This window comes from Idiotropiscis lumnitzeri, chromosome 6, assembly GCF_059441095.1.
Source record: "Idiotropiscis lumnitzeri isolate Australia: NSW breed Sydney's pygmy pipehorse chromosome 6, RoL_Ilum_1.0, whole genome shotgun sequence".
Taxonomy (NCBI): Eukaryota; Metazoa; Chordata; class Actinopteri; order Syngnathiformes; family Syngnathidae; genus Idiotropiscis; species Idiotropiscis lumnitzeri.
Window position 1 is genome coordinate 11175639 of NC_142396.1, and position 25030 is coordinate 11200668.

General features: G+C 38.4%; 1 long non-coding RNA gene across 1 annotated transcript; it reads left to right on the plus strand.

Moving 5' to 3' along the window:
- Nucleotides 1-1688: 1688 nt before the first annotated feature.
- LOC148335223 (uncharacterized) lies at nt 1689-14450 on the plus strand. The gene is made up of 4 exons (XR_015844106.1): nt 1689-1860; nt 3304-3410; nt 4641-4995; nt 12791-14450. It is a non-coding gene; the product is annotated as an uncharacterized LOC148335223 (long non-coding RNA).
- The last annotated feature ends 10580 nt before the right edge of the window (nt 14451-25030 follow it).

Below are 25030 nucleotides of genomic sequence, written 5' to 3' on the forward strand. Positions count from 1 at the left end.
TAGGCCATAATTGTGGCTCCCAGACACTGGCTGGTGCTCATGTAACCAATTACCTGTACTCCTGATCACGTCTGTTCTTGAACTCATTATAACGAGATTAAACAGCTGTCAGAGTCAAGGCTGTAGACCTGCGCGAGGCTGCAATGGGCTACAAAACCATCAGGTGACAACTAGTGGCAATATTATTCCCAAGTGGAAGACGCAAAATGACCAATTGCCCCTCGGTGTGAAGTTGTATGCAAGGTCTCGCCTTGTCCAGTGAGGATGAGGTGAGCAGCCTCCACGTATATGGCAGGAACGTATTAATGATCTCAAGGAAATTGCTTTACAGGGCTGCGGACATTTAATTAACTTACAGAAGGCTTGGAAGACAGTGCTCTTGTACTATTACTCTTTTCTGGTACTTGGAAAATCTTGTTAACAAGCAAAGTGATGAGATTTGTTGGTCAGAAGGTTTGCAAAATGGCTCAGGTGCAATTTTTGCTTACTCCTATTTCCAGAAACTCCAAATCGACTCCAACTTTCTTGGCTGCTGCTCGGAAATGGATTCATGTGCTCCGTGAGGCGCTTCTTTGATGGTATGCAAAAAAATGGTCATTTTGTGTGTCTTCCACTTTGAAATAGTGACACCATGGTGACGGTTTTGCAATCTATTCCAGCATTGTTCACGTCTACAGTCGTGTCCCAGACATCTTTCTAGAGAATCTTTTTCTTGTCCATGGTGGTATAGAGATTGGGCGGTGATTCCCAGAACAGGTGTGCTTCATGCACATGAACAATGAATATCAGGAGTATTGCTCAAGGCACAACCGTGCGCTCCATCAACACCAGACAACCCGTGCGAGCTAGAATTCTGGTTGAGGTCCAGGGGATCCAAGACTTAGTTCACTCAAATGCACAACAGGATTTAACTTTTTGACTGATGTGGTTGACTGTTTTTTTGTAAGTGAGCGAAACGCGATAAAATAATTATTTCCCGTATGTGTCACGAAAAAAAGCCTTTTTCTGTTGGCACATATTAGAAGTCATCAAAACAACAGGTGTTTCCTTAAAGAGAAACACACTCAGTCCCCCCAGTGTAATTGTAGTTGTTCAAGTGAACACAACACGGGCCTTCTCTCTGCCAACATGACTGCGGTCCAAACCAGGAAGTGCCAAAAACGTTTAGCCGGTGTTCCTCCGTGTTTACACTCCATCAAAGTTTGATTGTCTTAATTGAAAAAACTTCCGTACTTCCAACAAATCAGTGTTCCCTTTGCATTGACGTGGCGCGTGCTGTGTTAAATTACCTGCAGTAAAATTGGATTACTGGGAAAATGTGGCACACATCAAGCGAGTCCCTCGCCCTAAGTGGCACTATTGTGTATCGTCTGAGTTGGAAAAAGATGACAAGAGAAGTCGAGGCGAGACAAAAAGACGGGGGGCACGGCTAATGAGACTGGTTAGCGATTCAAATTTATGGAAATGTTATTAATTACAGACACCTATCTCTCACGGCGGCCATTTGGCGCTAAAGGTAATTACGGGCGACAATGACAGACATGGACCAAGCCAAGGCGATCAAAGAAAACGGAGGAAAGTTGCGTCGCGAAGCGGGCCCGGCCGCAGGCTAGCGAGCCTCATTAAAGTCCAACTGTGTTGATCACCAATTAACCTGCTTTGTTTTTGCGCTTTTGATGCAGAGCCGACACTCCCCTCAGCTCGTACCTCCAATGAAGGGGGCTGCGAGTCGGAGGTGACCCAGTCCCGAGTGGTGCCCGGTGGCGAGGCCGCAAGCGTTGATTGGTCGACGCTGGAAAGGAGTGACTGACAGCTTGGAGTTGGCCAGCCTCAGTGGGGAATAATTAAGATGATATTTAGGTGAGCGTTATTTGCTGATGAGATGGACTGCCAGCAAATGATTGTCTCATTTGCACTCCACTAGAATGAAATTATAATATTTCAAGAGACGCTGATTGGATATCCACATTGTGGTATGAAGTAGTAACACAAATATTTTAGCGATAACAAATATCTGGTTTCAAGTTGAATTTCACAATCTCCGTTCCATTATTTACTCAATTTGATCGCAAAACTTTTCATCTGGGCAGGACTCAATTTAGTTTTTTCGATTAGTTGTGTATCTGGTGAACAACTTTCTATTCCATGTCGGACTCCCAGACAGTAAATTTGTTAGTAGCACTCATTCCGTTATTTTTGGTTTATCTGAAACCTGTTTAACAATTCTATTACTGCTAGCGTAGATACGCTTTGCGAGAAATGTTATCAAGCTCATTATTTTTGAGGAGCTCGCACACATGTTCAGTTTTTTGATGTAGAATCTGTTTTAAAAATTTTCACTTTGAGACACCTCTTTTTTTTTTTCCTTTTTCTTTTTTTTTTTTACTCCATTTATCCTGCTGGATCTACACCTAATTGATTAAAAATATGTTATCTACTAACAAATTAATTTCAATGTGCAATTAGATACATTCAGTTATGGGCTCGGTCAATAAAATTAAAATTAAACCGTAGATAAAGATATATCTGTAGTCGGATGTGAAATGCGTGCGCTCCACAAAGCCAACTATTACATTTTATGTGAGCTACATCCTTTCAGAGAAGCCAGACAATATATTCAGTTCGAAATAAAATCTGCAAAAACCAGCTCAAAATTTAAAACCATCACACTTTAGTATGTCTCACTTCATCCCAGCCCTCTATTTGTGTCTTGTGTTTACAAATCAGCAAACGTGCGATGTAAAAATTGACTTCTCAACTGCTGATGTCACAGAAATGTCACTGCAAGTTCAATGAGGTTTTTTTCCCCCCAGCAATGATATGAAAGTGGTTTAATTGACTGGGGCTCAGAAAGGAAGATTAGTGCTTGGATGGAGATGAATAGGTGAGAAAATCTCCGGGCTGATTAGACGCTAACAAAATGGGTGGCCGCTCTCAACTTTTATTATGCTGCGGTGGAGGTCATATTTAAAATGAGAGATTAGCCGCTCATCACAATATTGGTGGATTATCGGCTACCTGCTACCCTGGCTGCGGGTCGATAAGAGTTTGACTGCATTTCGAATTAATTTTCCTCAGCTTTACAGCTTCCTATCTTGTTATTGATCACGCCGTTAATCCATAACCAAGCTCATCCTTTCCCCTGCGGATCGAGCGGGTATAAAGAAAAAGGCTCGACGTGGGGAGGACTGACTAAGAACTCGAAGAGACGAACAAGTTCCTCCTTCAGTCCTCGCATTGATTTCCACGACAGCGGGAGCTCGTCACACCTCGGCTCCTTTATCTGTTTGTCTTCTCCAACAGAGGGACCTCCGCTGCGGGTGAAATGTATCCCGTGACCCTCGACCCTCGGGGTCCGGCATTTGTCTCCAGTGCAGTGACCACAAACAACCCCTGGTTTTGCTGTAAATGTCAGTGCGGCGCCGTCTCCGCCCTCTCGCCTGTGAAGCACAATGCTGCGCTCAAGCTGCACTAATAGGACACTTTGATGGCAGCGCCATCATCACTTGTCCTGTTTGTTTGATAGCTGCAAATCTACTCACTGTCTCTCTCTCTTTGTGCACCATGTACTGATCGAAACGTAACAGGATAATTAATAAATAAAACGTTTTTAAAATATTCACATGAAAAACAGAAAAGCGTATAGAAGGGGTTTGAAACCTATGGGAGGAGGGGTGGCCATATATTGTCTACAAGATGATCTCGCGTGCAGTGCCAATATAAAACTTCAGAGAGTTTTAGTAGAATTAAAAAAAAAAAGGACTAAAAACACTCAACCTATATAAGCATGATTAATTGTTGCATCATAATGTTCTCGTAAATAAATTATGAGCTGTATAGAAACTTTTTCCTCAAATGTATTGAGCTTCAATTGTTCCCAAAAAAAAAAAAACGGGAAAAATTCTAAATAAAAAATAAATAAATAAATAAATAAAAACGGCCACTGATGGGGGAGCGAAAGGTTCCTCATTTCACAAGTAAATGCAATGAACGTGCAATTGGTAGAATCTGATATGAAAAAAAAATTTCAGATTTCTACTAATTCATCCTTAAAAAAAAATGCAATTGAGGAGCCATTAGTAAATAAAATGTAACAAATTTCTGTTAATTACGCCTTTATAAACACTGAAATGAACAATGGGAAGTGAGGCAGAGAGGAGGGAGTTTTTCACTAACCTTTGTTCAAAGAATGCGATTAAGAGTAAATCTTTTGAGGGGGGGTCACATATCACATCTATTCATTTTTGCTTACTTGCCACTTGAGCCTACAAATGTATAATTAATAGTAAAATTACATTTCCAACAGTAGATCCATTAATTTGTGCTTATTCAATGGTTCCATTCAGCTGCGTCAATTTAAACGTTTTTTTTTTTTTTTTAAAGATACTTTTTGAAAAGGTGTCCTTGCTGGCTGAGTCGTCATTCCAAATATGTTGTTGGGATTCATGGAGTGAAGACATTGCTTGTAATGCATCCAATTTTGAGGCGCCGTGTCACACCCTTCCCCCCAAGCCTGTTTCCTACATACACACACACACTTTCCGTCATTGGCGGGCCTCCCGAGGTTGGTGTGTATGCGTTAGGACTCTATTGTTGCCCACCGCTGGATAATGCCCTTATTAATTGTACCTCTTTGTAAGGTGTCAGCTGCAGCCTCCGATTGAGATGGATGGATCTCTGGAGTGCGCTCTGCTGCTCCGCCTGCAACAGTGAACGGCTGGCGGCCACAAAACGTCACCCAAACGCTCAGATAAATGCAGTATTTTCATCTTTCCATCGAAAGAAACATTTTATTCATTGATTGTTTTGTGTGTGTTCTGCAGTTAATTAGGTGTGTTGAAGCCGATGTGGTGATCAACAGCATTAACATCAAATCCTTTCCCTCTCATTAAAGGAAACAAAGTCATTACAGTTCATTGATGGCCATTCTTCCTGGCTGATGCTGGTTTGAGCTGCACTCCGGATGGCTTGGTCTTCCTCGGCACAAACAATCAGGTTTGCTCACTCTATCCAACACAACTTTTGTTTTATTTTTATAAGAACAATGTGCGCTGTTGGTGCTAAATCAACTGTTGTATGATTTGGTTTTTAGATGAAAATTAAATGTTCATGGTAGTTTAAGATGCAAAATTATGATTTCAAACAGCCTCTTTTGGGAGGATTTTGTAGGATTGGACTATTTTTTTTTAATCACTTTCGGGTGTCGCCCTGCCATGTCCATATTTGGTCAATGTCATTTTTTTCATGAACGAATAATGCTTGTCATTCACCATATGGTGCTGTTAGTTATTCATTTATTGCAAATTTTAACGATCTATGTAAAGTGTTTTAATTACCTTGAGAACTTGAACCAAATCTCCCAAAATATATTGTTTTTGTCGTAATATTGCTGGTAAACAGACAAATTTTAATCAACGATGGCCTTGTGTCCTGCAATGTATTTTTGACATTGATTTAAAAAAAAAAAGTCTTTATTTTTAGTTTTTCAGATACTCATTTAAGTTTTTATGTTTGACGTATTAAAGCTTGCAAAATGCGTATTTTACCATCTGTGTTACCATCTGTTTGTTGAACCTAACCATGAATCCATAAATGTTCCTGTGAATGTATTACTGCACTATATATGTTAAAAATAAATTTAAAAAAAACAAGGACAGATTTGGAATTAATGCAAAAAAAAAAAAAGAAATTATCTAGAAAGGTTTACTAGATGAAAAAATTCGCAGACATTTCTTGGCCAGCGTAACATTACAGAAGAGTAATCATGGTTAATCAGAATTCAATTAAATTGTGGCCGAGGAATGAATTTGTCTATTCATTTCAAATTAAACAGAGCAGGTCACTGTGAAATTGAGGGTCAAAATTGCTAAATGTAATCCTAGTTTGCGGATTGTATGTTTTCTGTTAAATTAAAATGAGAATAATTCAGTTGTTTTACACATTTTTCCTTTTTTGTGTGTACATTCGACAACCAGAAAAAAATCATTAATATTTTGTTTATTGTATTTTTTGAAGATGAAACATTTAGGGTCACATTAAACCATCGACAGTGTCGTTAAACAACAAACACAACAGAAGGGTTCACTGTTCCATGTTTTCCACAAATAACATGAAATACAGTCTGTGTTCTTCGAATGAACAAGTTGCTCTTACTTTCTTGTGCTAAAACGCATTGACTGCACAGGCAGACAAGCAAAGCGAGACAGTGAGAATATATATATATATATATAAAAAAAATAAGAATAATAATAAAAATACCCACTGAACATGAAATGATCCATTCCCCCTCAGATCCCATTTAAGAGAGGGCTCTGCACATTTTGAAAGTGTCAATTGTTTTTCTCTCTTCAAGTGTGGCTGGAATGTTTGAATTCCAGCATTAAAGTACAGCGCCCGCTGAGTTAAATTACGGTCTCGAGGGGCCGCCGGGTGGGAGTAATCAATAAGAATACACGAGGGCGCCGTGTAGCGCGTCTGCTCCGAGCAGCGGGGACGCTGCCGCCCCTTAGCCTGTCCCCCAGCAGGTTAGATAAATATGATAGTGAAACGGGGGCACACTGGATTATATGATATCAATGTGGAATCAAGCAAGTGCTATTACACCCTCCTGGCCCACTGTGAGTACTATTGACAAGGGTTTCGCTTTGAACGCCGCTCTCTTTACTCACCTCGGCCCGCCTTCCCTCCTCCTCCCTCTCTCCCCGTCGTTGCGCAAGCACCACAGCAGGACTGGGATCTACGGCCGGATTTACACTGCATGTCCAAGTGCCCAATTCCCACTTCAGTCCTGCGTCCCGTTTTTTCAGTCTGTCTCCGTGTACATACGTTTTCCGTGTGGATGTGATCACACATAAAACAGGTTTCAAAATCAGGCCCAGTCAACAAAGATGTTTATTATTTTATTATCCGGAAATAACAGAGATCAGATTTGATTTCAACACAACAAAACAACCAGATTTAATGTTTATAGACCTTGAATGTATGCTATTTAAACCATATGTTATGTCTAGGCAAGGCAAGGCAGGATTTTTTTATATAGCACATTTAATGCACAAGTCAACTCAATGTGCTTCACACCCAAGCAAAGACACAAACACCTACAAGCATTTATATACAAACACAACCGTTAATTACAGAATGTAAAAAAAACATTTTACAAGTGCGTTATTAAAATATCCACAAGAAAAAAGATTTGAAATTGTTTAGAGGACCTTAATCAAATATTTGAGAAAAAAAAGCTACGTTTTTAACCTGGATTTAAAAGCATTTACACTTGGGGCTGACTTCACTTCTGGTGGCTGCTTATTCAATTTGAGTGCAGCATAACGGTCAAAAGCAGATTCACCATGTTTACTTTGAATTCTGGGCTCCACTAACTGACCTGAGTCTGCAGACTTCAGAGCCCAACTGGTTTTATATTTAATCAGCATTTCTTGACTGTATTCACGACCCAAAGCATTCAGTGATTTATAAACCAGTAGCAGAATTTCCAAATAATTCTCCTTCTAGGGCGGCACAGCGTACGACTGGTTCGCAGGTGTGCAGGGAGGTGCAGGGTTCGATTCCGGCTCCGGCCTTCCTGTGAGGAGTTTGCATGTTCTCCCCGTGCCTTGAACTGCTGTCAATTGGGGACAATGAAAGATTTAGCTGTGTGTCATCTGCATAAGTGTGCACACCTCTCATGTGAAATCAAAATAAATTAGACCACATTTTGTGAAACTGTCTCAGGTGTAATTTAGACTTAGTTTTGTGTGGACATGACTAATCGTGTATTCGGATGACGTCAAGATGACAATGACGAGGTATATCCCATCTGTGTGTTTACTTTCCTCTGCAAATATCAACTTTGTATCCAAATTTGGAAGCGGCCTGATTCCGATCTAAACATAACACTCGTCAACAAATTTGGACTATTTTTTTTTTTAATCAGCAATGTAGGTACAACTTTTCTAGACAAATTCTGATTCTGATTCTGAATCTGCACTCAATTTTTCTCTAGCACATCAGGTTTTCATAGTGATAAAAATTAAGAATAATCTATTGATTGATTAATTGATTGACTTTTTTTTTTCTGGAACATCATTTGTAAATTACCACCCATGTTAAAACCCGTATTGCGCAAGCAAGCTTAATCGGACACTCAGTTCGCTTTCTTGCCTGCCAATTAGCTGCGGTGCAGCTCACCAGTTGCTCGTACGGTAGCCTCATAACGCTGATCCACTCGCACTATTGATTGACTTTTGTAGTGGTGGGGGACACGGGGAGGTGAAACTTAAAAGGCCATTATCGGCATCCTCTTCGGATGGACCCGATACGGCCTTTCTGGCTGGTCGCAACCTCCCCTGGCCTTTGTGTAAGCAACCCCTTTCTATGGCGTCATTATCGCGCTTGTGTTAAATGACACGCAGGTCAAGAAAGATGCCCCAGGTTGATGTCGCACATGTGAATAATCTTGCCGCCAAATGTCATGTAAGGTTCAAGCATGTCACAAAATACGTCCAATGAAAAGCGTCTCTAAACACCAAAGACAATCAAACTTCGTAAACTTGTGCGTAAGTCCGAACATCCCGTATGCTGACACTAATTCATGATGCATTTGTCATACGGTGTATGTTCCGAACCCAACCGCAAAACGAGCAAGTTTTCATGACCGTATTGCTGATGTCAGTCTAAATCCTCGTACCGCCAATATCTTCAGCTTTCAAGAGAACTCAAAAATTCAAACATTAAAGTTGCATTCTCAATGAGCGCAAATCATTTTCCACACTTTTGATTGGTCATTTGTAAAAACATTACATTACATTACATAGAAGTAAAGATTGGTGGAAAAAAATATTACATTTAACGAATTGTGACAGAGGAGATTTTGGCTAGGCATCAGCAAATTCTTTTTTTTTTTCTTTTTTCACACATGCTTTAAAAATTTCTAAAGCACATTGAAATGTAAAATGTAAAGACCCATGCTTGAATTTGAAGTCTTTCGGTTGTTTTGGTTTGAAGAATGAATTGTGAATTCCAGGCATGTAGGTGGGTCTGAAATATGTCCTGTATTTAAAAAAAAAGTGAGTGGTAATCATTTTAAATGTTTGTGTGTGTGTTTTTTTTTTTTTTTACTTAAATGGCGGAGTTAAAATGTGTGTCTTGCTGACTAATGAGCAACGTTAGCATGGCTCAAATTAGAAGAAGCTACAGAGAGAGAGAGAGAGAGAGACCATACTGATGATGACTTCCTTAGACTCTGCATTACATTTTCATGACCTCTCCTAACTGGTATGCCTACAAATTCAGATATACATTCTTTTTTTTTTTTTTTTTGTTGTACCTAATATGGTCAGGGGGATAAACAATCCACGTTTTATTGAGGAAATGCAGAAGAGTAAACGTGAAAGCTGGCAGAAACGGAAACAAAATAAATTTAAAAATAAAATTAACTAAGTTAATTTTTAATTAAGTCAATTAAAAGCTTATTTTTGCTCTGTTACATTACAAGACTTCTCACAAGCAATGAATTCTCTCAGGGAATAACAACTATTAGTGGAGCTTAGTTTGGGACATTCTCTGCCTCTTCTATTAGTGCTCAGTGCTGCCCTGCTTTTTGTGGCACAGTGTGGTACTGCACCTCTTCGCTGTAACACCTAAGGACACTAAAAATTAATTCTCTTACATTCCTCAAGTTTGAGAATAATATCAAATTGCTGGGAAATCAAAACTGGGCCTGGGATAGAAAATGCCACAGGTAGGAAGTGTTGTGAATATATTTCATTCAGTACTTCAAGCCAATCTTGTTTATTTATTTATTATTTAGTAAGAATTATTATTAGTAACATAGCTGTCACAAGCTCATTTGCATAAGGTCAGAGTCGAGCTTCCTGATTAAAGTTTGGCGCCTTCTCCGTCTCTTAGCAACACTGCATTTCCCTGTGCGGATTTCCAGCGCTCCTTGTGGGCACTTATCTCTTGCTCTCGTCTATAATGAAATGCCAACCAGCTCGCCGAGGAGACGACGAGTGCGTCGACGTGCTGGCAATCAATACGGACACGTCGCCGTCTCTTCTGCTCGCATGTTGTGCTTGTGAAGAAGTGTGCCCAAAAGAGAGGAAACCAGCAGGTAATTGGAGACACCTGCCAAACAAAGGAGGGAGGACGCAGTGGTGCAAAGGTGGTCGGCGATTTCAAAAAATGGCAGGGGGCGTTTAAAAGAATAAAAGGATTTGCTATTTTGAGAAAAATGACTGGGAGGTCATCTTTAGCAGGACAATTGTGACTGCACAAAGGCAAGAAGAGCTCCAAGTGTTGTTGTTGGCAACTGGCGCAAAGTCATATCATCCATCCCATAATTACCCCCCTGATGAGGATGATGACTTGCATCATTTTGCTCTTAAAGCTGGGGTCAAAGGTGCAACTTGGACACATTTAGCAGCAGCAGGTTCTCAAGCGCACATGCTTTGCTAGTGGAGATTACTTCGTGCTCCTTAGAAGGCACGGGTGTTTTCATCTTCGTATTTTTATATCTATTTGTATTTTTTTTATGTATTAAATTAATTTGTCAAAAAATACCTCAAGGCTATTTATACTGGAGCGGACACGTATGGTGAACTTTTTGCATTTTGAATGTTTTTTTTTTTAATTCAATTTTTAATGAATTGGGTAAATGAAATAAACCACTATATCTCGTTTTGTTAAAAGTGCGTCGTTGAGGTGTATATTTTGTTTTGATTCTTTTTGTGTATATTTGATTCTTTTTTTCATTTGTTTTGTTTCTCTGTTTCCTAAAATGAAACAACTACTATTTAGAATATTTAATTCTTCTATTTCGCTTATTTGAATCTAGTATTTTAGTTGCTTTTTACTTACATGCATTTCTGTTGTATAAACATAATGAACGCATTGTAAAATTAGCACTTTGATCAAGAAAGCATTATCTAAAAAGTGTGATTCCGGTATCATTATATATTTTCATAAACTAAAGTTGGAGAACTTATATTTTAATATGGGCTAAAAACATGCATTTAAATACGGAATGTCGGCGTTTTTATTTGCCAACATGTCACATTGTATTTCCAGCTCTATTCAAATTTGGTGATGTTTGTAGAAGAAGTCTTTTTTTTTGCCCCCTCCATGATTAAAATGTCACCAAAGGACTAATGATTGGCTTTTTAATCGTGACCCGTCCGCCCCTTCGTGTGCGCTCTCAGCGTGAAAGTCCACCCTCGTCACGTGACTCTTCCTGCTGCAGCTTTGGACCAGACCTGCACACGCGTCTTGGTCACTCTAACGTTTACGTAAGAAATACCATGTTTGATTTTTATTCATTTTCGTTTAAAATACAGTTTATCACATACATTAATATATTTTACTGTGTGTTAAGTATCTAAATAACCTTGCATGTCCCATCTTATGAGTTATAAATAATAGAAATGAACGAATACATTTAAAAAATTCCTTTATTTTAATAAGTATGATCAAATGATTTACATTTTCAAAATTCCCGCTGAGATATCATGAAAACGGGACAGCCACTGAACGTCATAAATATCAATCGCCTATAGAATTTTTATGCAAGTTTATTTTCAAGAAAATATTCAAGTTTAAAAAGAGAGCTGTTGACTTTGTTTTTAAGCAATTGAAAACAGATTTGTTAAGGCAGGCGTTCAATTAGGTCGAGATGAAAATGTACTCACAATATGTTGTATCAATACGCTTTTACAACGTTATAGCACGTTCTGTGTAATTATTTCGTATTTCAATTAAACAACATCGTGCTATCGTTTTGAAATCTTTCTTACTCCAAACAGCTGAGGTTAACAATTCAAGTTAAAAAAAACACAATTATAATTAATATGGAATTAAAACAAATCAATCTCAATCTTTTTTTACTGAGTGCAGTGCATTCGTTTTTGTACAACATCCTGTAAAAGGTACCCTTTGACTGATCGTTTTTTTACTCAATAAATGGAATTTTGGTTCAAAATCCCCAAATCCAGTTTATGAATCCCATTTTAATTTTGTCACTATAAGACCACAAACATATTTATATTAATTGCCATTTTTTTGTTTTTGTTATTATATTCTGCTAAATTCAGATGAATCGCTGATGAAAAATATGTTTTGTTAAAGGTTTACAATAACTTTTGTTCAAAATCCTACTCATTTCTGGTGAGCATAATTTTCTATAAAATTGATTAATAAAATAAAACATTCCCAGTCACACCTATTGGCAATTTCAAGTCTTCAAGTGAGCAACATGCATATTTTGGGAGTATGTGGAGAAAATGCACTTAAGCAATGGGGGAACACGCACACTCCAAACAGGAAGGCCACAGCCCAGATTTGAAGCCGAACCTCTGACAGTGGCATTTTGAAACATTTTTGTACCATAAGAAATAATAAACTTAAATAAGATTGTTCAACCTTTGTTTTATTACCTTCCGTAACTGCCAGTCATGTTCAAATAATTTAACAGTTTATTCATCCATTCATCCATCCATTTTTAGCGATCCATGTGAGTCGATCACCATCTGCCTTTGGGTAAGAAAGTTGACGGTCAATTACAGGACACATGAAGACATACATGAGTTGACAATAAAATTCCCAGTCACACTTAACATTCATGTCTTGAATGAACCTATAATAACCTAACACGCTTGTTTACTCAATGTGGGCGGAAGCCAGAGTAGCAAAACAACATTTTTCCTCTCCATCAAGAGACAAAGGAATGAAAACATTAAAATTAAAAAAAAATGCAGTGTCCCAAAAGTCACTATAAACTTCCGTTTTGTGTTTGTTTCAGGTGTGACCCCTTCAGCATTTGACACGTGAGGAGTTTTTGTTAGTGCATCATTCCCTTGGCCATGGCTCACGGAATTGGTGCTTTGGAAGAAGTTATGTTTAAGACTTCAGTTTTTAAAAAAATTACTTTAAAAATGCAGTGGAAGGTCTGTTGCTGCTGTTACCGCTGATGAAAATACCAAATCCGCGCAAAGCCAGAGAACATCGATATGTAGGCCTGCACCGGAACTCAACAATTAACAAAACCGATTCTAGTTAGTTCAAAGGGTTCAAGCAGGAGATTAGAGAAATACACCAACCCGACTGGCTAACATCGGGCATTGCTGCTAATGCTCACACGCAGTGGATCAACTGTATGTTCAATATTTCCGGAAGATTGGTTTACAATTTGACTACCAGCAGCCAGGCCATCATCTTCTTCATCAGTCCTTGTGTACTCGCCGCAATCATATCAAAAACTGTTTTTTGTTTGCTTTTGTTGGTCAAGCCAAAGGGAGGTCACGCTAATAATAGCCGAGGTCAGCGGCGGGAGCCAGCCAGTCTCCTAGTCACCATTCATTAGTGATCACTTAATGACACACACACACAACGCAACACGGCGGGAAATGCCAGACCGTCGATGATGTCATCAGCACATGCCAACAATGTGAATGTGTATATATATCGGTACAGTATATGTAGTCATACTGTATACATACCGTATGCTAATCTTTTTTGATGTGTAAAAACCCTCTTTCACGACTACCTGTTTGTTTTTTCACCCATCACAGTTAATTATTCGAATTAGCTGTGTTAGCATTCCACCAAGAGGCAATTTATCAGCTATTTTTTTAATGACGCAGTTTTTAGCTGATTGAATCCGCTTTGTGGCATTAGTAGCTATGTTAGTATACTACTATAAATGCTTTTGACTCCTCATGAGACTGTCGCTGTTTCTGCTCTTCATCTGGTATCTCTTGTTTATGTGTTTTCAATTTTTGTTCTAATTTCACGCTAATTTATGTTAAACCATATGAAAAGCGCTTTGTTACCGTTTCAGCTTTTATGAAATGTGAAAATGTATTATTGTATCGTGAACCCCCTTTATTTCTGAGGATATATTGCAGACCTAATCATGGTAGGAGAAAATCTGTTGTATTTACTACTTACTTACGATAGTTTTACCCATCCCATTGTTTGACCATATAAAACCATGCTTAAAAATTTCTTTTGAAAGTGTTCCTCGGCACGAGGTCATAGTCTCCGACTGTCAATTAAAACTATAAGAACAAGATTTGCAGATTCCTCCAAATTCGAGTCAAACTAGTGCTAGCTATGATATCTGAGCTCTTTGTCAGTTGAAGTTTAAATTGGAATTTAATTTAATTTGAATTTTTTTTTAAATCTTTTGGTAGATGTCTAAGTTAAACGCTCTCCATTCCTCACAGCTCTTAGAAACAGTAATCCATGCCTTCTTTACACCTCGGCTGGATTACTGTAATGCACTTTATTTTGGAGTCAGCCAGTCGTCCCTCAAGCGTCTGCGGTTAGTCCAAAATGCTGTTGCTTGCCTATTACATGGAGCAAATAACTCCAATTCTGCCCCCCTTCACTGGCTCTCCGTACAGTTTACCTTACCTCGCTGAGGTCCTCCACCCCTATGCACCTGCCCGAGGCCTCAGTTCAGCGGATCAGATGCTACTGGTGGTACCGAGGACTAAGTGGAGGCTCAGAGGTGAATCATTTTTTTCCGTGGTTGTTCCCTCTCTTCGGAATTACCTTCCACTAAATGTTCGGCAAGCCCCCGTCCGTCTCTGTCCATCTTTACAAGCTGTTGTAAATCATATTTGTATTCTTTGGCTTTCGACTCAACATGACAACAAACACTTAGCATTGTTTAAGCGTTTTATTGTGTTAATTGTTTCTTGTTACTAATTTATTGTTTAAAGTGTCTTTGATTTTATGTTTGATTGTTCTTTGTGTACATCCCTTTGTATGCAGCTGCGGTTGAATGCAAAATGTTCTACAAATAAAGTTGAGTTGAAGTGAGTACTTAGGGGACGTTCTCTTTCTCTTCTGTTAGTTATTCTTCTATAGGTTTTTTAATAACATGGAAATGTTGATCTGATGTGGGCACGTAGGATGATTCAAAATATGAGAGGGGCTTGTTAGCATGAACACGGCTGATCAGAGATACTTTTTCTTAATGTTTCAGGTGTTCCGCTTTGCAGCATTACCCCGTATTAGCATACTGTCAAAATCAGGATGGAACACGCTCAAAATACAGTTGGCACTTGGGATGCACCTTGTATGTTTAGCAACATTAATTGTGCTGCCAAAAGCAGAATTAATCTAAAAGTTTCAAAGGTTTAATGCCACCATACTATGGTCCAAGTCAAATTGCGCAAACACACATTTTGGATGTGATTAATACCATACACCATTCGCAATGAAAGACACTTTTATTGAGTCAGTGGCCAACACAATGAAGCCGACCATCTCAGCACGTCTGATAATGACCACGCTGATAACGCCTCTTCTTCTTTTATATGAGAAGAAAAAGACATTTGGCCAAGGAAATGGAGTGTATATTACACATGGCAGCATTCATACTGTTATATTAAAAATTGTTTATATGATGGCGTACCTGCATGGTCAGAATACAATATTTTTTTTTTTTTTTTTTATAAAAGTTAAATGAATAAATCAGTTAATGAGAAACTGTAAATGAATTAATGCATCTTCACTAAACCATCTTTGGAGATTAATGGCTGAATTATTTCAACAAGTATATTTTTATAATACAATGTAATACAATCTTTGATGTTATTGCTTAGTTTAGAATTAGTACACTGGTTAACCAGTTATTTAATGCAATGAAACAATTGGTACATATGTATATATAATTATTCATGTTATATTAACACTTGTATGTGTAACAAATTATATGACTGAACAAATCAGAATAAATCACGCAGCTAACAGAACGAAACGGCCCATATGTGGACCGCAAGCCATGCTTTACCCACCACTGTTGCATTGAGTGTTTTTGTTGTCATTACGTCCAGATGAGTGAAGCTGTCAGATGAATAATACCAGCTTTCAGTCTCACAATGTGACACTTCTCCCCCATCCCGGCACGGTGGGGTCACGCCAAAATTGGAAGTGACAGTGGGAGCGGCATGTTCCACTGTCTGATTGGACCAAAACCTGTCACGGCCCTGATCAGAGCTTTTTAACACCACGCAGAGCCCTTTGAGCTGAGGGCTTTCTTTTCAAAGTTCCACTATGAACCACAAGAGATGATCAACTCACCTAAAACTGCTAGTGGATGCTCATCTAAAGTTCGATCAGGATTGAAGTTTTTTTTTGTTGTTGTTTTTTTGTCAAGAGTAATTTAAAATGAGTCCGTGGTGTGAATTTCTCTTTAACCAAGGTGCTATTACTAATTTTACAACATTGGTTTTTATCTTTTATCTTGTGTATGCGTTAATTTGAACCTCTAATTTCTGTATCCGCCTGTTAGCCACTTTGGCTACGTTAGCATGAAGCTAAAAACAAATATTCATGTCACAATTCCACATCTTTCATGGTCCCTATTTAGGTTGGAGGTAGTCAAACATATAAATTACTTTTTGACATTAATGACATCAGCATTAGCATTAACTAAAAAAAACTAAACAGGAAACATAAAACAAAACATAAATAAAGTCAAAATATTATATCGCAGGAGTGCAATTTTAACGGGGGCTATCCAATGATGTAATCTTCCAGACAGCATTAACCACACTAGCTTTGTTAATATTAAGCCCAAAACACTGATAAATATGGCATTTAACTCAGTATGTTAAGCAGATTTAGACATCAGATATCTGATTATTTAAATTGCCTCATACCATTATCCCGATTTGCCATCATAACGCTAAAAGAAAGAGTAATTGATCATGATGTCAATGATAATGTGCCAATGTAGACCATGAAGCTATCAAATTATTTGTTCCCTTTTATAGCATTTGGCACATTAACCATGTCAGTATGCTACCGAAAATAAATCTTGCAATACAATTCAACAAGAACAGAACTATGTGTGAATTTGAACCAGTGGCCGATTGTTGATGTGTTCCCTTTCGTAGCAAAAGCTACGTTAGCCATGTTAGCATGTCACCATAAACTCGTAGGAAACACATTCTCGGAATGCTTCAGTAGTATAAACAGCAACAGTACTTTTGAACTATACTGAACTATCCAATTACAAGTTCCCTACGTAGCATTAGCCACATAAGCTGTGTTAGCACATCAGAAAAAAAAAAGATAAATTCCTAATGAGGTACTTTACAGTCATTACGATTTTCTTGTGTATATAAAATAAATCTTTGCATGGGATGGTTAAGGACACAAATATGACACGAAAGGAAATTCATCCAAATCTTGCATGTTGTTTCCCCCTCATGTTGGCATTCCGAAAACCACAAAAATAAATTTCACGGCACCTCTTTCTGCTTGTGAGACACTTGCCGCTGTTTTCATTCACTTGGAAGAAAATCTGAGAGGACGTGCCTCAGGTTTTCCACGTTTAAATCTAAATTTGATTCATCACTCATGTTTGAATGTTTAAAGGCCACATGTCGTCTGAGCTCCCCTTCATGTCATCTTCCTTCCTTCCTTCATTCTTACCTTCCTTCCTTCACTGATCTCAGCTCGAAAGGCAGCGGTCTTCACGTGTGGTTTCTTCTCCTCCTCCTTTGTTTCTTTGCTCTGGAAGCATGTCTCTGCCTGCTTGTGACCTCTGACAGCTGCGCATCTCTTTATTCCTTTCTGGCACTTAATTTACCACAAAGGCTCTCCGATTCACACCTCTGCAAGTGTTTATTAAATGCACACACACATGGGAGAGTGCACGTCAAGGGCTTGGAGAAGGCGTGGGGAGGAACAACATGCATGGATGTCACACGTATTCCGGATGCTGCTTCCAAAGTTGCAGCAAAAATCGTTTTCACTGCATTTGCACACACAAAAAAATACACGATTGCTATTGAACACACCACAGCTGTGTCCATGTGCTGCAATCAGTTGTAACGAACATTTATGTTGACATCTCTACTGACGTGACGCTCACATCAACTTCTGAAAATATTAGAATGATCTAAATCTTTAAGCTCCTGGTAGAAATAAAACAAATGTCAAGAAAAGCCTCCTAGAACAAATTTTGAGGTTAATCAGAATCAAAGGTCGGCAGGTGCAATAGTTCCATTCAACATAAGTTGGAATGCGATGGGGGCAGACCGCCAGGGTGTGCACACTTATGAAACCAACATTTTTTTCAGTGGGGTGGCCAGTGGCACTGAGGTACGTACACACAAACACACATACGTTGGCATGCTCGGAACTGAGAACTCATTGTTTGTCATGCCATCCACAGTCAGGGTTTCATGAAATAAAATTGGCATATATCTTGAACCTTGCTCAACACACTCGTACTGTAATACAAGCAAGATCAAGTAGAAGTAAAACGTTTTTCTGAGCTTCCTTTATTTGATAACACAATTTAATGTGTCACTGCTTTGCTTTTGTGAATAATTTCATATCGTCTTCTGCTACTTTTCATGCAACAATCAAGAAGAGCGATCAAGAGTCAACGACAGCCATTCATAATGCCACTGATGGCCCAAAATTCTTTTAATTCTTCACAATTCTATAAGTTGCTTTTTACTCAGCTATTTTCTTGTATTATGAGTTTTCTGGGGTATATGTGCTATATGACGTACTATATATGTGTGTTTTTTAATTCATGAAGCCATGACTGCGATGCTATGATAAACAATGACATCTCAGCCATGCTGCTTGCCTGCTGGTGTTTCAAAGTCACGTTATTCATTTGACATTGACTCAAAGCATCAAGCTTTCATTACTAAAGACAGATTCTGTAATGGTTTACATTCAGATTCATTATAAAGTTGTTCTTGAAATTCATATCAAGGGATCTAATTTGAAAATGACAGGAAAGTCGCCAGTGTCAAAAGTTCCCCTCCATGTAGCTGGTGTGGCCAGAGAGTGAGCAGGGAAGGTCATGGCCACCCCTGGGTAGCACCTAGCACCGCCCCTGGTCACAATATAGGTTTTGAAATGATTTGGTTTGCTTTTTGTTTTGTTTTTTTATTTGACAAAAACCTGCTCTTTGAGGGTGTGCCCACTTTTATGTTCACAGAAAAGGGCTGTATTTGAGTGCACTGATCCCCTAAAGACAAAAGAAAACAATTGCATTTGAACACAGCAGCGCTGCGGTGCACGTGGACATGCGTTACCTGCTGGACTGTGGTTTGTGCAGCAACGGCGGCAGCAGCTGCAACCGCAGCCCTCCACTGGCTGGCTGCTTGGCTGGCTCCGTGCGTGCACGCATGCAGGCAGAAGGCTCCTATCATTAGATCGGATGGCAAAGTCTTTATGCAAAGTGTTTTGCATAATTACATAGCAAAGCCACGAGAGCCACCCTCGCATTTGCTGGGTCACAAAACCTGGACAATTGGCGCGTTATTGTCCGCCGCGCCGCCACACAGTCCACACGCACGATCGTCGCCAGGCAGCAAAAAAAAAAGGAAACAACAACAACAACAAACTCGAGCGCCGCAACTTGTTCTCCTTCGCGTTTGCATCAGAAAAGTAAAAGGACAACAAAACGGTCTTACTTTGCACTCTCGACAACTTCACACAGTGAGAAAATAAAGCAACATGCAAACTTTAAGAGTAGACATGAGTCACATAGTTTTTTCGTTCGTGGCGCAAGAAGAAATGCAGATATTTGCAATGCAAATGAAACATTTTTATTGTAGTTAACTTCAATTTAAAAGCATTTCACGGAGTGATTTTCATTTTATGTCAAATGCAAAATTGACAATTTCTTTGAACGAAAAAATTAATGTATTTTCTGTACAATTTTCTTCACTAATTTGTCATACTGGAATAACTTCAGCAAAACTGCAGCCATTGCTATGAATTTTGCAGACTTGAATTGACATTTAATTCAATTCGAGAAAAAAATGCTTTTGCAGATTACATATCCATTATTTGCGATTAAAGACATTTTACGATTTGCTTCATTTATAAAATGCAGACATAATGCTGACATTTACAGACAACAATGGACGTGTTATCTAATTTATTTTAACGGCATTCGTTGGATGATTTTCTTCATTCTTATGCCATCTGTTAAAATTATTTCAGCCAAATGTGCAGAAATGATGCCGAAATTTACACTCTCTAAATTTCTGTGACAATCTGTTTGATGTAAACATTTTTTTCCATCCAATGACAACATTTGACACTGTGCTGACATTTACAAATGCCAAATTCAGATTTTATTGTAGTTGGATATAGAACTTTACTATGCTTTTCTTAATTTTCAATTCCTGCGTTTCAATAATTTGTGAGCGAATGCACACGATTGTGAAATTAGCGGACGTTGTTATTAAAAAATATCAATTATCGCGGGTGGAGTAATTTCGTTTCTAGTCGATTGAATAAATTATAATAAACGTGCTGTCGGGAAACTAAATACCAGTTGTGGGGGTGTGCATCATTTAAAGCTGTGAAAAAATATATATTAAGGGCTATGGACAATTTAAGACATACAATTTGACTAATTAAATGATTGGACCGTTTGAGGACAACTTTTCTATCCACGTGTAGGCCACTGTTGCTTTTCTCGGAACAGTTGATAAAAATAAATAAATTAATAAATAGAATGAAAAAATATGAACTAATCAATGTTTCAAGCAGGAATAAATTGAAATTAGGTTAGTATTTTGAAAATAAAAGAACGACAGCATTGAAACTAGTCGAGACGTACGGTTAATTTTCTTACAAATAATTGAAATATTAAACAAGATTTTGGAAGTTCATGTAGAGAACACGCATCAAAGTTCGCTAAATTGTGTAGTTCAATTTTAAAAATTGAATTTATTGATGAAACACTTAGGAAGCTAATTTCAGAGGGCCAATTCTTTCCACATTTCGTGTGATGGTGAATCTGGTTTCGTTGGCTGGACGCTCAATTAAACACAATTGTAAAATAATGAGAAATGTTCGAACTACTGAACTATATTTCGTTTTCCATCATCCATGTGATATTTTAAAATATTACTTAGTTGTTTAGTTAAATGCGTCTTTTGAAATGAGTAAATAGCTTTGGATGGAATAAAAATAAAATAAAAAGAATCCCCTTCAGGTTTTTCGTTTTATAAATTATTTTCCGGTTTTCTAAAAGTGACAAAAGTAACAATTACATACATTTATGAATAAAAAAAAACAGAGTAAGACAGCGGCTGAAAGAGCAGGCTGGCAGAGGAGGTGAAAGGTGCTAAAGTGCGCCCTCTGCAGCACGAAGTCGATACTGCATCAGCATGACAGCCGCAGCCGCGGTCGCTGCGCTGGTCGTCCAGGCCTGGTCATTAGTGCAGCGGGGCCCGGCGCCACTCACCGGGTTGTCATGGGGGTCACTCGGCGGCGAGAAAGGAGGCGGAGGGGTTGTAGTGTATTAATTTCTCATCCTGTAATGTCATTTCCACAATTGAGCGCACATCAGCACATTTACGGGCTCCTAACTAAGTACCAGAAGGAAGCACAAAAATTTAAATTTATGGATTTAATAAAATAAATATATATATATATATATATATATATACACATATATATAATTTCTATGTGAGTGGACATACGGAAATTTGTTTTTCATGTAGTGGAATGAATAGGAATATATTTCTTTTTATTCTGCATACTTGGACATTCAGTGTGGGACCCACATCAAATGTAAGCTAAATAATTAATAAATACATATGAATCTCTTTTTTTTCTATTGTTAATGTAAACTGTAGCTTCTGGTTCGTTTTTTCATTCCGTCCAGGTGACAAAATGTCTCCAGAAATTGGATATTTAACGTTACGTTAGCGCAAAAGAAAAAAACGTCAGCACACATTTCAAGCAATCCAAATCACTAAATAATAATATTAATGTATTAATTATGCAGTTTATATTTAGCACAACATTTGATTTGTAGCCGACTGATTAAAATATAACAAACTAAATCAACAACTCGAAATTAAAAACAAAAAAGTCCCAAAATTAAGAGTCTCCTTTTTTTGTTTTTTTACTCTGAATTAGTGTGGCGCTTTTCACCAGCGGGTGTGAAGGCGTGTGTTGTTCATAAAAAATGTGGCGATGACGACGACGATGATCACCGATTGTCGCCCAAATGAATGCAACTGATTTCAAGTTTACGCAAATAAATAAACACGAGGCGCGTCCCGAGCATAACACGCGTCTTGAGCCAAACGAAGCTTCTTTCCCCCCCCCCACGTAACAGTGCACATGAAAAGCATCCTTCAAAGGCGTCTTTATCGAACGGGTTTGAGGACACTCAAAATGTAAATTAAATTAAATAAATTAAGTGGGCTGTGTTCAAACTCTTCCAACAGCATCATGTGGAGTGTAAACCCAAAACACAACGCTACAATACATGATGATGATGATGATGAGCTCCGTTTTGGTGGCGCCATATATATATTGATGGAGTTGTCAAAATTGTTCTTTAACTTTAGATGAACAAACAAGGAAGGCTTGTATCAAATGAAATGTGGACGATCCACAAAAATGATAATTCCCCCCCCCCTATTTAATTCAAACAAATAGGACAACGCCAAATCTTCGAAAGGTGTGAACCTGCGGGGTATCTCCAATTAGCCATCAATAAAAATAGAATAAGATTTCGAGAGTGATTTGCATGAAAAAAGTAGAAAGTAGAATTCCAAGTGATGGAAAACCAATTGAATGCTCTTGACATCTTTCGCCTTTTGTTCTCTGTCACATGAACAATTAAGCTTTTCCCCTGACCCATTGTCTGCAAGAAAAGCAACCAAGTCGGTCATTTTACATAATTTTAGTGAGTGTACATAAATATCATTTGTATAGTTATATTATATTAATAAAAGCAAAGAGTGCACAATGAAAATCGTGGCCTTTTTTATGTGCGTGTGAGTGTGGGGGTACATCCCCTGAAAACTGACAACCTTTAAAGTAAGGCCTTCCCCCAATTAGCTATCAATAAAATGTATTTGTTGATATATTGAAGACTTTAATATGCTTTTAAGTGTCACACTGACCGCTTTATGAGAACCCATTGCAAGACTTTATAAATAATACAGAGTGCGAGTAGACTGGTAGTAGTAGTAGACTGGGTGTGTGAGTTTTAATTATTTAAAACAGTCCCCTCCATCCTTAATCCGCGTCGTCTGCATGTCATTGCCCCAAGTCTTTTTTTTCCCACCTATTGAAGAATGAAAAAATATTCGAAATCAAGGTTGCAATATTCTATAATTGTGGTGTATTCGCGCAAATTGGTTCGTATGTTTGAATTTTAACACACTCATGACTTGATTAATTTGGTGTGGTCTTTTCGTTATTTCTATTGAAGAAAATAAAACACTTAAAAACGAGACAACATGACTCAAACTTGTCTTATTGCATAATTCGGCTGTTTTGGGCAACTTAAATACACCACGAATGTAAAATGGGGGAAACACTTTGACAATAATGCTCAATTTTGATTTAGATTTTTTTTTATTATTATTGTTATAGTGCGCGTGTATGTGTTGCATCAATCCGTCATTATTTGGCACGATTTAAGGATTTAAAATGTATCCTTATAACGGCTAAGCATCTATTGTAAATATAGTAAAGTGTAGTGGGTGTGTCTATGGGCAATATTTCAGATGAGTTCCCCCATTTTACTAATTCGCCCCCGCCCCGGGACGCCAGCAAAGCTTAAAATTGAAAAATAATTCAAATTTAGTAGTCATCAAGTTCATTTGTCTCATTTGAGTACAATTGCAACCGCCCACAATTGTATACACACTTGCACTTTGTTAATGCAGCAATTCTGCCTCAACAAAGAATATATACTTCATAGAGAGTTTTTTTAACCTTAAAAAAAGGGCGCGGTGCATCTGAAAGCTGTACCTAATTTTTGGCCCCGCGTGTCGCTCACTGAAACATGACAAACTCAACAGAATTTTGCTGCATAATCCTAAATGTCTTTTCTTTTATTGCGTGTTTAGCGGAGGACGTCATCAGGTGTACCTAATTAAGTGTTGCCACTGAGTTGTTTGGACGCAAAGGCGTCAATAACGTTTGCGGCTCAGAATCTTCACCAGCATATTCAAAAGCTGCTGACCATGCGTGCGTGCGTGCGTGGAAACTTGCTGGAGAGGTCCATGAGGCCGGCGCGTGTGTGTGTGCGTGAGTGTGTCTGCGTGTGCGTGCACTTTCGATCACTGCGGGTAGATGGCGATGTTTTCTCACATTTATGGCCCGACGAACACTCAGTGTTTGAGAGTGTGTGTGCGTCTGTCAGTGTAGGTGTGCGCGTGTCCGAGCGTGTAAATGAATCACGCGCGTCACGATGATGAAGGGGGACATGTTACAGTAACACGCACGTCATTAACACACATTAGAGCACGTCAAAAATTGTAACAAATATAATTAAGTGGAGTTTTGGGGGATAATAATAATAGTGGAATTTTGTCCCACTTTAAGAAATATGACTGGCTTTTTAGGGGATAAATGATTTTTTTGGGGGGGGGCTATAATGATTTCGAATAAATGTAGGCAATTTACGGTAACAAATGTGATTTTCTAAAGCGCGCGTAAAAAATGAATCAAATAAAATCTCGCCTCATGTATCACGTCACGTGCGCGAGTTACACATCATTGGCTCCTCCTGTTTGTCATCTTTAATAATAATAACAATCATAATAATAATAATAATAATAATAATGTACATCGTGAGGTTGACACGACCAATCGCGGGTGTGAGTGATATCCAAAACGTCATTTTGCGATTTTTTTCGTGATACGTCTTACGAATATTAGACGTCATGGATATCTCAGACTAGCATAAATGATGTCCACCATCATCGTCAGCATCATTATCATAATTACTAAAACAAGCACGCATGCGCAACACAACAGCACCATGCACAAGTCAAAGTTGCACTTTCTTCCTCAATTGGCAAGCAGCACTGCTAATCTTAGCCACAAGCGCTAAAAAAAATAAATCAAACAAAAAGTATTTGTTTGGCACTCGAAATTCGTGATTGTTGTCTTGCGTTGTTTTGTGGTGACTTTGGGGGCATGTAATAATGATAATTAAATGCAAATATTAAAGAATATACCTATGCATTCATGTAAAAAAAAGTAAGGACGAGGAATCCCC